This window comes from Mustela lutreola, chromosome 9 (genome assembly GCF_030435805.1).
Source record: "Mustela lutreola isolate mMusLut2 chromosome 9, mMusLut2.pri, whole genome shotgun sequence".
NCBI lineage: Eukaryota > Metazoa > Chordata > Mammalia > Carnivora > Mustelidae > Mustela > Mustela lutreola.
The window spans coordinates 85117154-85130240 of NC_081298.1; the positions used below are offsets into that span (position 1 = coordinate 85117154).

General features: G+C 40.7%; 1 long non-coding RNA gene across 1 annotated transcript in view; it reads right to left on the reverse strand.

Annotated features, from left to right (window-relative positions):
• Window positions 1-8336, reverse strand: part of LOC131840179 (uncharacterized) — a 57187-nt gene extending 48851 nt beyond the window's left edge. The window contains exon 1 of the long non-coding RNA XR_009357242.1: window positions 8232-8336. This is a non-coding gene — a long non-coding RNA (uncharacterized LOC131840179). The remainder of the gene's footprint in view (window positions 1-8231) is intronic.
• Window positions 8337-13087: the final 4751 nt, after the last annotated feature.

A 13087-nucleotide genomic window follows, 5' to 3' on the forward strand; every position in this document is an offset into this window, starting at 1 on the left:
GCCTAAAAGACCCCAAATGAAACATGCTCACCTTTGCAATCTCATCTGGCACTTCCATGACACCCCCTATTCTGCTACCCAAATCCCATACAGACCTCATTTATGACAAGATCACCTATACACTCTTGTTTTATCACATTTGCTGTTTAGAACAGTGGGTTCTCAAACTTTGGTGTACTTGAGAATCACTTGGATGGTCAGGTTTTTGTTTTTGTTTTAAGATTTTACTTATTTGAGAGGGAATGAGTGTGTGTGTGAGAGAGAGAGAGAGAGAGAGAGAGAGAGAGAGAGAAAGAGTGAGAGAGAAAGCAAGCAAGCAGGCAGGGGTAGGGACAGAGGGAGAGGGAGACAATCTCAAGTAGAGAGATTGTCCACACTGAGGATGGAGCCTGATGGGGCACTTGATCTCAGGACCCAGAGATTATGACCTGAACTGAAACCAAGAATTGGAGGCTTAACCAACTGAGCCACCCAGGTGCCCTAGATGGTCAGGCTTATTAAAACATCGATTGTTAGCTTTTACCCTAAGTTTTTTTATTAAGTAGTTCTGTGATAGGGCCTAAGAACCTGAATTTTTGACAAGTTCCCAGGTGAATGTTGATGTTGCTGGTCCATGAATCAATCACACTTTGAAAATCCCTGTTAGCACATTTTTTATTTCCCTCTCCCATTCATTTGCCTAGTATTTTACTTAACCTTCAGTCCTTCTCTTACCCCAGAACAGGGTGTTCTATAGTACACTCTACTTACCCTATCACATCATTTATCTCACGATATTACAGTATCCTAGTTATGTGTGCTTCTCTACTACCAGCCTGTATCCTCAGCACCTCGCACTGTTTGACACAGAGTAGGCACTCAATGTATATGATGACTGAATAGGTTACTTAATCTGGGTACTTTAAAAGAGTCAACTGAAACAGTACCATCACAGTCAGAGGATATTTAGAAGGAAAGGAGTCTATGTGGTAGAAATAAAAACATCAAGGATCCCTTCAATTCTTGGAACACTGAAAAAAATTTTTTTAATTAAAAAAACAAAACAAAACAAAGGATCCCTTCATTGATAAGTTGAAGGAAAAATACAGCAATTTTTTAAGTTAAGATTTTCTAGGAACTGTTAGTGCTTGTTGCAATTGTTTTCAACTAAAACATCACACACTGAAATAATGACTGATGACAAAGCTCAAGCATGCAAGTTAATGGGCCATCTTGGTGGCTCAGTTGGTTGAGCAATGAGTGTCTGACTCTTAGTTTTGGCTCAGGTTATGATCTGAGGATCCTGGGATGGAGTCCTACTCTAGGCTCTAAGCTCTGGGCTTAGCACAAAGTCTGCTTAAGATTTTCTCTCTTGGGATGCCTGTGTGGCTCAGTGGGTTAAGCTGCTACCTTCGGCTCAGGTCATGATCCCAAAATCCTGGGATCGAGTCCCGCATGGGCTCCTTGCTCTGCAGGGAGCCTGCTTCTCTCTCTGCCTCTGCCTGCCTCTCTGCCTGCTTGTGTGCTCTCTCTCTCTCTCTCTCTCCTTCTCTCTGACAAGTAAATAAATAAAATATTAAAAAAAAAAAAGATTTTCTCTCTTCATCTTCCACTCTCCCTCTTCTCTCTCTTTCTCAAATAAATAAGCAAAATCTTAGGGAAAAAAAAAGAATATAAGTTAAGATATTTTACCCATTACTTTTTCAATAATTATTTCAAAATCTATTTTGTTCTTCTAAAAATGTACTTCTTTGCCTTCAGACTAAACATCCCAAATCACAGGACTATCTAACACAGCCAGGACTTCAAAGAAGACTTTCACTGACCCCCAGAGCTGGCCAGTTGTTGAAATCTGAACATATTTGCTTGCATAGGTCTATAAATCATTACCTGAAATTCCAAAATCCAGAAAAGCTTTAGAAACCTAAAGTTTTTCATAAGGCTAAGGCAAACTCATTTAGCAGGAAATCTGACCTGATATATAATCTATATATATGCAGATATTATATAGATTATATAGCCTTTATTTTATCATACTTAGGGTTAATACTAATGCATTCTTATTGGCATGACTATTAATATGTTTCATTATAAGATGCTACTCCGCACCCACTGAGGTATTACAGAAAATATGGTATGTGCATTATATTCAAGCCTAAAATCGAACAATTCTGAGTTCTGAAACACATCTGGCCCAAGGGTTTTAGATAAAGGAGAATGCCTATATTAAGTATGAGATATCGATTTCTCTTACTCTCTATTTTTTAATCTACTATATTCAAAATATGTACCCAAATAATGCCCTATATTTATTATTTTGTATCTGAAAAAGTGGTCTTATTGAAAAGTGCTTTCCTTGTTTTATCTGTTTTAATATCAGCTAAACATTGTTGAAAACTCCATGTTTCTTATTCACATGTGAGACTTTTTAAATCAGTTTACAGGAAATGCTATACTTCTTGGGATCCTTGTGGCTCATTTCCATCAGATGAATCATCATCATCCTCACATGAATCATAAGCAGAACAATTTAAAGTATAGAACTAAAAAATATATTTAGTAGGAACACTATTTCAAAATGCATTTAAAAGACTAATTCACATTTACAAACCACTGACATCTAGCAGTCTCAGCTGATGAAAGTAAAATTTTTATAGATTAAGATGTAAAAGGAACAACAGTAAACATATTATCATTATAAAGAGCAAAAAACAACTAAAATATATTTAGGAATGAACTGAACAAGAAATATGCAGGATTTAAAAAAATATTTTATTTATTTATTTGACAGAGACTCAGGGAGAGAGGGAACACAAGCAGGGGGAGTGGGAGAGGGAGAGGGAGAAGCAGGCTTCCCACTAAGCAGGGAGCCTGATGTGGGGCTTGATTCCAGGACCCTGTCATGACCTGAGCTGAAGGCAGACGCTTAACGTCTGAAATGTGCAGGACTTATGTAAAGAAAATGCTACTGAGAAACCAAAAGAAAATGGGTAAATCAAGGGGCTGTGTTTTTAGATGGCATAATTGGTTTCAAAAGGAAAAGTAATCAGGTGAATTTAAAGTGAAAGAAGTTTATTTGAAGGAAGAGAGGTATCTTGAATAGATCCCCAAGAGCAGAAAGGGTAACAAGGTCTTAGTAGGGGCAAACCAGGCCATGGAAAGCCCCAGAATCTCAGGCAGCTGCCCTGCCACCCTCTTCTGGCTTCTTAGCTCTGCTTCTTTCCTGCCTCTCAGGGCCCACTTTCTCTACGCTACCTATCTGTGGGTCAAACCTCTCTCCCTGCTTTACCTTTGTGTCATCATTTTCTAGGTCAAGAGACCAGGTAAGACTAATTGCAAATTTCTGGGAGAAACAATCTGATTGGACCAGCTTTCTACCAACCTGCTAGTCTAATCAGCTATAACAGAGGAGGGGAGGGTCAAGTAGACATCTACTCATTCACAGAAGATAAAGAAAGATGCATTCTGGGATATGGGGGAGTAGTGCAGACAAGTTGAAGGGCATGTCTGTTACAGATGAGCAGATTCCATATTGTGGAGAGGCAATATGACATAGAGGTAAAAAGCACAGGCTCTGTTTTTCCTGACCTCAACAAGTAATCTATGCATGAGTTTCCTCATCTGTGAAATGAGGGTGGTAACAATCGAGTTCTGTAGATTAAAAAACACAAACAACACTAAAAAAAAAAAAAAAAACCCTACAGAGTTATTTTTATAATATGCCCATTTTCCCTAAATTAATCCAAAAAATTAATGCAATTTCAATCAAAATCACAACTCTTCTAATTTGACAAAGTAAGTTTAAAGTTACTATGAAAGAGACAATGAAACACTGTATCTATTATCTATGGCAAGGATGACACAGAGTAGAATGGGAAGAGAACATAGACTGATGCAAGTTACTGGTAATGTTGTAGTTCTTAGGTTGGTGGTTTGCTTCATGTTATTATTTTTTTTAAGATTTTATTTATTTGACAGAGAGATCACAAGTAGGCAGAGAAGCAGGCAGAGAGAGAGGAGGAAGCAGGCTCTCCACCGAGCAGAGAGCCCGATGGGGGACTCGGTCCCAGGACCCTGAGATCATGACCTGAGCCGAAGGCAGAGGCTTAACCCACTGAGCCACCTAGGCACCCCTCATGTTATGTTTTTTAAGTTTTCTACATATCAAATATATTTTAAAAAGACAGTTCTTAAAGAATACTCTCCAAAAGGAATCTATTAAGCAGGGATTTACCCCACCAGAAATTTAAAAACAATGTTAAGATATATTAAAATAATAATATTGCCATCTAGTAACAAATAAATCAATGTTATAGAAAATAAAGTACACATGGAAACAGTGCAGTACAGATTTTAAATCTATAGTGAAGATTGAGTATTTTTTTAAAAGATTTTATTTATTTATTTGACAGAGAGAGAGAGATCACAAGTAGGCAGAGAGGCAGGCAGAAAAGAGAGGGGGAAGCAGGCTCCCCGTTGAGCAAAGAGCCTGATGCAGGGCTTGATCCCAGGACCCTGAGATGATGACCTGAGCCGAAGGCAGAGGCTTAACCCACTGAGCCACCCAGGTGTCCCTCAAATAAATAAACAAAATCTTTTTTTAAAAAAATCCCATCACCTTAAACTTCTACTTATTTTACTTACCTATGGGTTCTGATTCTGATTAATTCTACATATACTGAGTTTTTACATAGTACAAAATTGTGCATAATTTTATGGTATACACTTTATATAACCTTACCACATATTTTTTCTTGTATTCCTAGTTATCTTTATATTTAGTGTACAAATCATGTCAGGAGAGTCCATTCTCCTCTACTCCACTTCCCTCTCCCCCTTCTAAATAAGTTTCTTTGAAAGTTATGACCAGGAGGGGCGCCTCAGTGGCTCAGTGGGTTAAAACCTCTGCCTTCGGCTCGGGTCATGATCCCAGGGTCCTGGTATCGAGCCCCGCATTGCGCTCTCTGCTCAGCAGGGAGACTGCTTACCCTCCTCCCCCTGCCGCCTGAATCTATGCCTATTTGTGCTCTCTCTCTCTCTCTCTCTCTGTCAAATAAATAAATTAAAAAAGAGAAAAGAAAAGAAAAAAAAGTTATAACCAGGAAAAAAAAAGAAAGAAAGAAAGAAGAAAGCTATGACCAGGGACTCATGGGTGGCTCATCCTGTTAAGTCTCTGCCTTCGTTCAGCTCAGGTCATGATCCTAGGATTCTGGAATCAGTGCACATCAAGCTCCTTGCTCAGTGAGGAGCCTGCTTCTCCCTCTGCCTGCCATTCCCTCTGCTTGTGCCCTCACTCTCTCCTCTCTCTCTCTGACAAATAAATAAATAAAATCTTTAAAAAAAAAAAAAGTGATGACGATTTACAGTTGTCTCTTGAACAACACAGGAATTAGGGGCACCAACTCCTCCCAAGTAGAAAATCCACACATAACTCTTGACTCCCCCCAAACTTTGTTATTATTATTATTTAAGTAGGCTCCATGTCCAGTGTGGAGCCCAACAGAGGGCCTAAATTCACCACCCTGAGATCAAGATGTGAGCTGAGGTCAAAAGTTGGACACCTAACAAACTGAGCCACCCAGGCACCCCAAAAATCTTTATTAATAATAAACTGACTATCTTACTGACAACATAAACTGTTAACACATATTTTGTACAATAAAGTAAGCCAGAGAAAAATATTAAGGAAATCATAAGGAAAATACATTTACAGTACTATACTGTATCAAAAAAAAATCCACATATAAGTGGATGCAAGCAGTTCAAATCTGTTATTCAAGAGTCAACTGTACTTTCTCAAGTGAATTTTAGTATCATTTTCTTAAGATCTATTTTTTTGCATTTTAATTTAAACTTTTGACATACAAATAACAGAGATGAATTGTATTCTTTGCTATGTTAGTCCATCTGACGTTATATGTTCTTCCTTTTTGCAAGACTTTTCTCTCCTTCAGCAAATGACCACCATAGGCCATATTAAAAAATGGTAATAATGGGGCACCTGGGTGGCTCAGTGGGTTAAGCCTCTGCCTTCAGCTCAGGTCATGATCTCAGGGTCTTGGGATGGAGCCCTGCATCGGGCTCTCTGCTCAGCAGGGAGCCTCCTTCCTTCTCTCTCTCTCTGCCTGCCTCTCTGACTACTTCTGATCCCTGTCAAATAAATGAAGTCTTTAAAATAAAACAATACCCATAGTTGAATTCTCTAAACTGAACCCCCACCATGTTATAAGGTGGAAGATGTAGCTGCGTTTAAAAAAAAAAAAAAAAAAAAGGTAATAACGTGTGGCTTAGTTGGTTAAGCATCTGCCTTCAACTCAGGTCATGATCCTGGGATCCTGGGATTGTGCCCCACATTAGGCTCTCTGCTCAGTGGGGAACCTCCTTCTCCCACTACCCCTCCCCTTACCGCCTGTGCTCTCTCAAGCTCTCTCTCTCTATCTGAAATAAATAAATAAAATCTTTAAAAATATGGTAATATTTGTAATTACATTTCATTCAAAGGTTAATATTCCTGATATACAAAAACACTTATAATTTTTAAATGTAAATACTTCAGTTTTAAACCAGGAGTAATTGCACAAAAACAGAGCCAATAAATATACGAATGATGTTGTTTTATAGTCAACAAAAATGTAAATTAAAACAAGATGACAAAGATGATAAAAATGTTCAAAAGGTGATAAAGATCTCAAAGCCTAACAGTACTGAAGATTAGCAAGAAGTTGAAGACACAGGTAGAAAAGTAATAAATATATCTCATGGGGAGAGTCTGGTAACATCATCTAGACTCTTCTTATAAGAGAGTATTCGGTGGGGTGCATGGGTGGCTCAGTGGGTTAAAGCCTCTGCCTTCAGCTCAGGTCATGATCTCAGAGTCTTGGCATCAAGTCCGGCATCGGGCTCTCTGCTCAGCAGGGAGCCTGCTTCCACCTCTCTCTCTCTCTGCCTGCCTCTCTGCCTACTTGTGATCTCTGCCTGTCAAATAAATAAATAAAATCTTAAAAAAAAAAAGGAGTTATTCCTTTCATCCAGTAATTATATTGCCATGAATTTATTATAAGGAAATAATCAGAAATATGTACAGATTTATCTATGAGAATAATTATCTAGAAGAGTTTTTAAAATGAGTATTATTCTTTTTTTTTTAATTTAAATTCTAGTTATTTAACACTTAGGGTAATACTGGTTTCAGAAGCAGAATTTAGTGATTCATCACTTACATATAACACCCAGTACAAGGGCACCTGGCGAGGAACCTGGGTGGCTCAGTGGGTTAAACTGCTGCCTTTCACTCTGGTCATGATCCCAGCGTCCTGGGATAGAGCCCCATATTGGGTTCCCCTCTGAGCGAGAAGCAGGCTACTTCTCCCTCTCCAGCTCCCCCCGCTTGTGTTCCCTCTCTCACTATCTCTGTCATAAACGAATCTCTAAAAACAACAACAAAAAAAAACAAGGGCACCTGGATGGCTTAGTTAGTTAGCAGCACCCCTGATTCCTGATCAGGCCATGATCCCACGGTAGTGAGATCAAGCCCCTCATGGTACTCTGTGCTGAGCACGGAGTCTGCTTTGGAGTTTTTTTCTTTCTCTCTCTCTCCCTGCTCCTATCCTGCTTGCACACACACACACACACTCTCTCAAAATTAATAAATAAATATTAACACCCAGTACTTAACCACAAGTCCCCTCCTTAATACCCATCACCCATTTAGCCCATCCGCCACCACCTACTTCCCTCCAGCAGCCTTCAGTTTGTTCTCTATAGATAAGAGTCTCTTATGGTTTGCCTCTCTCTCCGTTTTTTCTCTCCATCTCCTTTGTTCATCTGTTTTGTTTCTTAAATTCCATATGAGTGAAATCATATGGCATGTCTTTCTCTTATTTTCTTTAGCATAATACACTCCAGCTCCATCCACATCATTATGAATGGCGAGATTTCATTCCTTTTGATGACATCTTGTATTATTTTACATGTGAAAAACTGTAAATACCCTAAAAGTCCAACAATTTAAGGACTGGTTGAACAAATTATATCCACACAGCCATTAAAAATGATTATTTAAATTTACCTGGAATGCTAGGAGACACTTCTGTCTTTAAAAACAAAACAAAACAGAACAGAAAAAAACTTTATGTGCCTATGTGAAGTCTCCCAATTTTAAATACCAGGGTGTTAATACTGTTATTTCTGGGTGGTGAGATTGTGGGTGAGTGGTGAGTTCAACTTTCTTTTATAAACATTTATGTACTTACTATCAGTTTTGCAAGGAGCAGGCACTTTTTGAAAGCAGTTTTCTTCTTATCATCATAAAATACAAGGGAACTATTACTTTGAGGGGCTGGGTCGGGGGATGGGGGGGGGCGCGGGCGCGGGGCGAGGAGCGGGCACGGGGCGAGGACCCGCAGGGACTGGGCGGGGTGAAAAGGCTGGCGAACGCGGGAGCCCCGCCTTGCGGCGCACGCAGAACGGAAACACGCCATGCGGAACCTTGGGAATTCTGGGTAATGCACGGAGGCCGCATTACTTCACGAGAACTTGTCATTTGAAAGAAAAACTAATTACCGCTTTCTTTTAACACATCATTTGCTATTGACTTAAGCCGGTGTAGGGACTTTCTATCTAGAGAGGCGAAAGGGGAAAAGTATGAAGAGGGAAAGGTATTTTCTTGAAAGTGAAAAACCCTACCTCACTTCCCACCCTTCCCCCACCACCCGCTTTCCCTCCCTCGGGAGGGTCTCAAGGCCGCCTCGGGGAAGGGCGTTTCTATGGGCGACGACTTGAGAGCAAGTAGGGAAGGGAAGGTCCGCTTGCAGGCTTTTGTATTAGGAAGCTGCCCTTACGGGAAGACGGACGCGCGCGGAGCTGGGGGCGTAGAGGCGAGGCGCGCTCTGATTGGCCAGGCTCCTCCCAGCGCGCGCCGGGAGGCCGGGCGGGAGCGCGCTCGCGGGCCTGTCACTCTCGCGCCCTACTCGGGGCGCGGGTTGGGGACCTTGGCGGTGGGAGGGGACTGACTGGTTCATGCTTGTTCTTGAATTGGGAGCGTCTTAATCTTCCTCGCACCCGAGGTTAGCGGGCCGCAGGAGTCAAGCGAGGTTTTCCACCACCACCCCCTCCCCGAGGCCGGACCCACTGCAGACGTGGGACTGCGGAGGAGGAGGAAGGGAAGGCGAGGCCCAGGTTGAAGGGTCGGGCCAGCTACTGGCTGCTGCATGGGTTAGCCACGGGCCGGGAAAGCGGGGAGGGGAAAGACCTACTACACCCAACCAGAGAGGCTGTTAAGTGGCGAGGCCTTAGAGATGAACAGGCACACGCTCCTGTACTCATGTAGGAACCAGATAGAACTACGCTTGTGTTTGGGATGAAAGTTGATAACCAATTTTTGAATGATTACGATTCAAAATCTTTGGGTTTGAGATATCAATAGGACATTAGGTGGAAAGGTTGACGTTTTTTAAGGCAATCTCTCTGAATTACCCTGTAGAAATACCCTGATTTGTTACCCTGGGTGGCTCAATTTGTTAAGTGTCTACTACCTTCTGCTTAGGTCATGATCCCAGGGTCCTGGGATCCATCCCCTCATGAGGCTCCCCGCTCAGTGGGGAGCCTACTTCACCCTTTCCTCCCTGCTCTGTTTGCTCTGTCGCTATTTCTGTGTTTGTCTCTCTCTCAAATAAATAAAATCTTAAAAACAATCCGTGAACAGCGTTGTAAAATTCATGCTGTTCTCTTTGGCAAATTATCTAACTTTATGGTGATTGATCAGTAACTCTACTCTAAACGTCTAATTATTCTGTCTCAGAGAGTGGACAGGAACTACATAAAGTTTGGGGGAAGTAACACCTCAGCTGGAGGCCTGACAACCCCACAAGGCTTGCAGATCAAAGATTTCTAGACCATCTGGTGAATGATGTTAAAACGGAAAATTAAGAGCTCATTCATCTAGGAAACCCTTAAGCACTTAAACACAAATTATGTAATTAAGTGATGGAAACTGTATGGTAGGTTGTATTGATTCTTTAATTTTATTATAATTTTAAAATTCTTTTAATCTGTAGACATCAGAGAGCCTTTTACTATTCTTGGATTTTTTTTTATTCTTGGAATATTAAGTGAAATGAAATATTTTATTTCAAAAATTGCAAAAGTTTTATGAACATTGGGGAGGGTATGTGCTATGGTGAGTGCTGTGAAGTGTGTAAGCCTGATGATTCACATACCTGTACCCCTGGGGCAAATAATACATTGTATATTAATAAAAAAATTTTTTTTAATTTTTAAAAATTGCAAAAGTTTGAACATAATTACATTTATTTTGAGGAAGAGACTTAAATCTTAACATTTCAAGGTTTTTTAAATATAAATGTTCAAAAAATAAATAATTAGATGTTAATTTGGGCACATTAGAAAATACAGCTAAATCAGTAGAAGGGGGAAAAAATCCATTAATCCCAATCCCCCGAGTTAACTGCTGTTACTATTTTAGTGTTATGTTCCTGTTGTTTTTTCCTATCTTATATTTTACAAATATAGAATCACTAAACAGTAGTATACGTAAGAGACCAACCTGTAACTTTGTCTAAGGCTATGATTGTGAAAGACCTTCCCTTTGTTAGATATTTCTGTATCCTCTGGGTTACTCTAATAAGCAAACATTTGTTTCTTTTTTTTTTTTTAAAGATTTTATTTTTTTATTTGGTACAGAGAGAGAGCACAAGGGGGAGCAGCAGAGGGAGAGGGAGAAGTGGTTTCCCTGCTGAGCAGGGAACTTGATGTAGGGCTCGATCCCAAGGCCTGAGCCCAAGGCAGACGCTTAACCGACTGAGCCACTCAGGTGCCCCAATGAGCAAACATTTCTAATCAGAAAAATAAGATTCAGTACTGCCCCTTTATCTGCAGGGCCCGGATTCAAGACCCCGAGGAGATCCCTGAAATTAGCAATGGTACCAAGCCCTATCTATACTGTTTTTTTTTTTTCCTATGCATACAAAGCTATGATAAAGTTTAATTTATAAATTAGACACAGCAAGAGACTGATAATAAGCAATAATAAGATAGAACAATTATAAGAATATGCTGTAATAAAAGTTACATAAATGTTGGTCTCTCTCAAAATATCTTACAGTGGTACTCACCCTTTTTGTGAGGCTGTGAGATGGTAAAATGCCCATGTGATGACTTGAAGTGAAGTGGATAATGTTTGTATTGTGATGTGGCACTAGACAATTGACCTGACTATACATCAGGAGAAGGATCATCCGCTTTAAGCCTGAGGTTGGCCTGCCTTGGTAACTGCAGTCTCAGAAAGTGAAACTGTGGATAAAGGAGGACTACTGTATTGAAAAAAAGGATATCAGTTAAGCATTTTATAACCACATAACTGATTTTTTAAAAATTCATAATTTTGAAAACATGTTCTACAGAGTGACTTTTAACATGAGCAATCAAACATATGTTAGTCTTGTTTCCCTATGAACCCCCACTGAAATGAGAAAATACAAAAACCCACAGGGACTAAGAAAGTGGGAAACGGAATGAGAGATGTTGGAGTGTTCTTAGTGGAAGAAGGAAAGAGGATAAAGAAATTGTTGGAACTAAGAAAGATGAATGCAGGGCGCCTGGGTGGCTCAGTGGGTTGAGCCGCTGCCTTCGGCTCCGGTCATGATCTCACGGTCCTGGGATCGAGTCCCACATCAGGCTCTCTGCTCAGCGGGGAGCCTGCTTCCTTCTCTCTCTCTCTGCCTGCCTCTCTGCCTAGTTGTGATCTCTCTCTGTCAAATAAATAAATAAAAATCTTAAAAAAAAAAAAAGAAAGATGAATGCAGAGGGGAATGACAATTAGAAGTATAGTAGTAATTCATAATTCAGAACTCCAGGAAAGCTCTGTAAAGGAAAATTGTTTTTCTCACTCTACTCTCAATAACTTTGACACCAGATGTGGGGGGATTATCCCACATCACTTCTCCAATTTGCAGTGGTCACTGACTGGGTGTCCCACAATTTTTTTTTTAAAGACTTTATTTTTTTGACAGACAGATATCACAAATAGGCAGAGAGGCAAGCAGGCGGGGGAGGGGGGCAGGCTCCCCGCTGAGCAGAGAGCCCGATGTGGGGCTTAATCCCAGGATGCTGGGATCATGACCTGAGCTGAAGGCAGAGGCTTTAACCCACTGAGCCACCCAGGTACCCCTGGGTGTTCTACAAATTTAAGTCAATTCTGACACTACCTACCTGAAGACAGCATCAGATCTCAGAGGTTAAAGACTGTGCACCAGACCACAATGGGCAATAAAAACTCCAGGACACAACCAAAGACAAGACTCGTGCTTCTTACCTTACCAAATCTCCAGGATACTCTTGTCTGTATCTGACTGTCTCTACATACATCTTCAATAAACTCTGCTTTCACTTCTGCTGGCTCATTTGATTTCCATCCTGCATGAAGCCAGGGACCCTCTTGGCTAGTCCTTTCGGACCCCCTCTCTGGGTACTCAGACTGGGCCATTCTGCATCCTTCAGACTCAAACAGAATTATATCACCAGCTTTCCTATTTCTCCAGCTTGCAGACAGCAGAGTGTAAGACTTCTTGCCCTCCACAATCATCTGAGCCAACTCCTACAGCAAATCTCATCTATCTACCTATCTATCTATCTATCATCTATCTATCATCTGTCTATCCTATTGGTTCTATTCCTCTAGAGAACCCTGACTCAGCCGTCAAGACTACCTCCACTTCGGATGCCAACTGCAAGTCCAAACTGTCACTTGCACTTCTGACCAAATAACCATAAATTGGAATTCCTAGGACTCCCTTCTCTGGTTTAGTAATTTGATAGAAAAGGTCACAGAATTTAGGGAAATATTTACTTATGTTTATTGATTTGTTATAAAGCATACAATGAAACATGGAAAGATACAAAGAAGGGAGGAAGGGGCACAGAGTTTCCATGCTCTCTACGCACCACCCTCCCAGCACCTCCATGATGTTCACCAACCCAGAAACTCTTCAGATTTCCTTGAGAGTTTTTATAGAGCTTAATCTCTATGCCCCCTCTCCCTTTCCTGGAGGTCTGTGGGTGAGGCTAAAAGTTCTAACCCTCCAGTCATTTG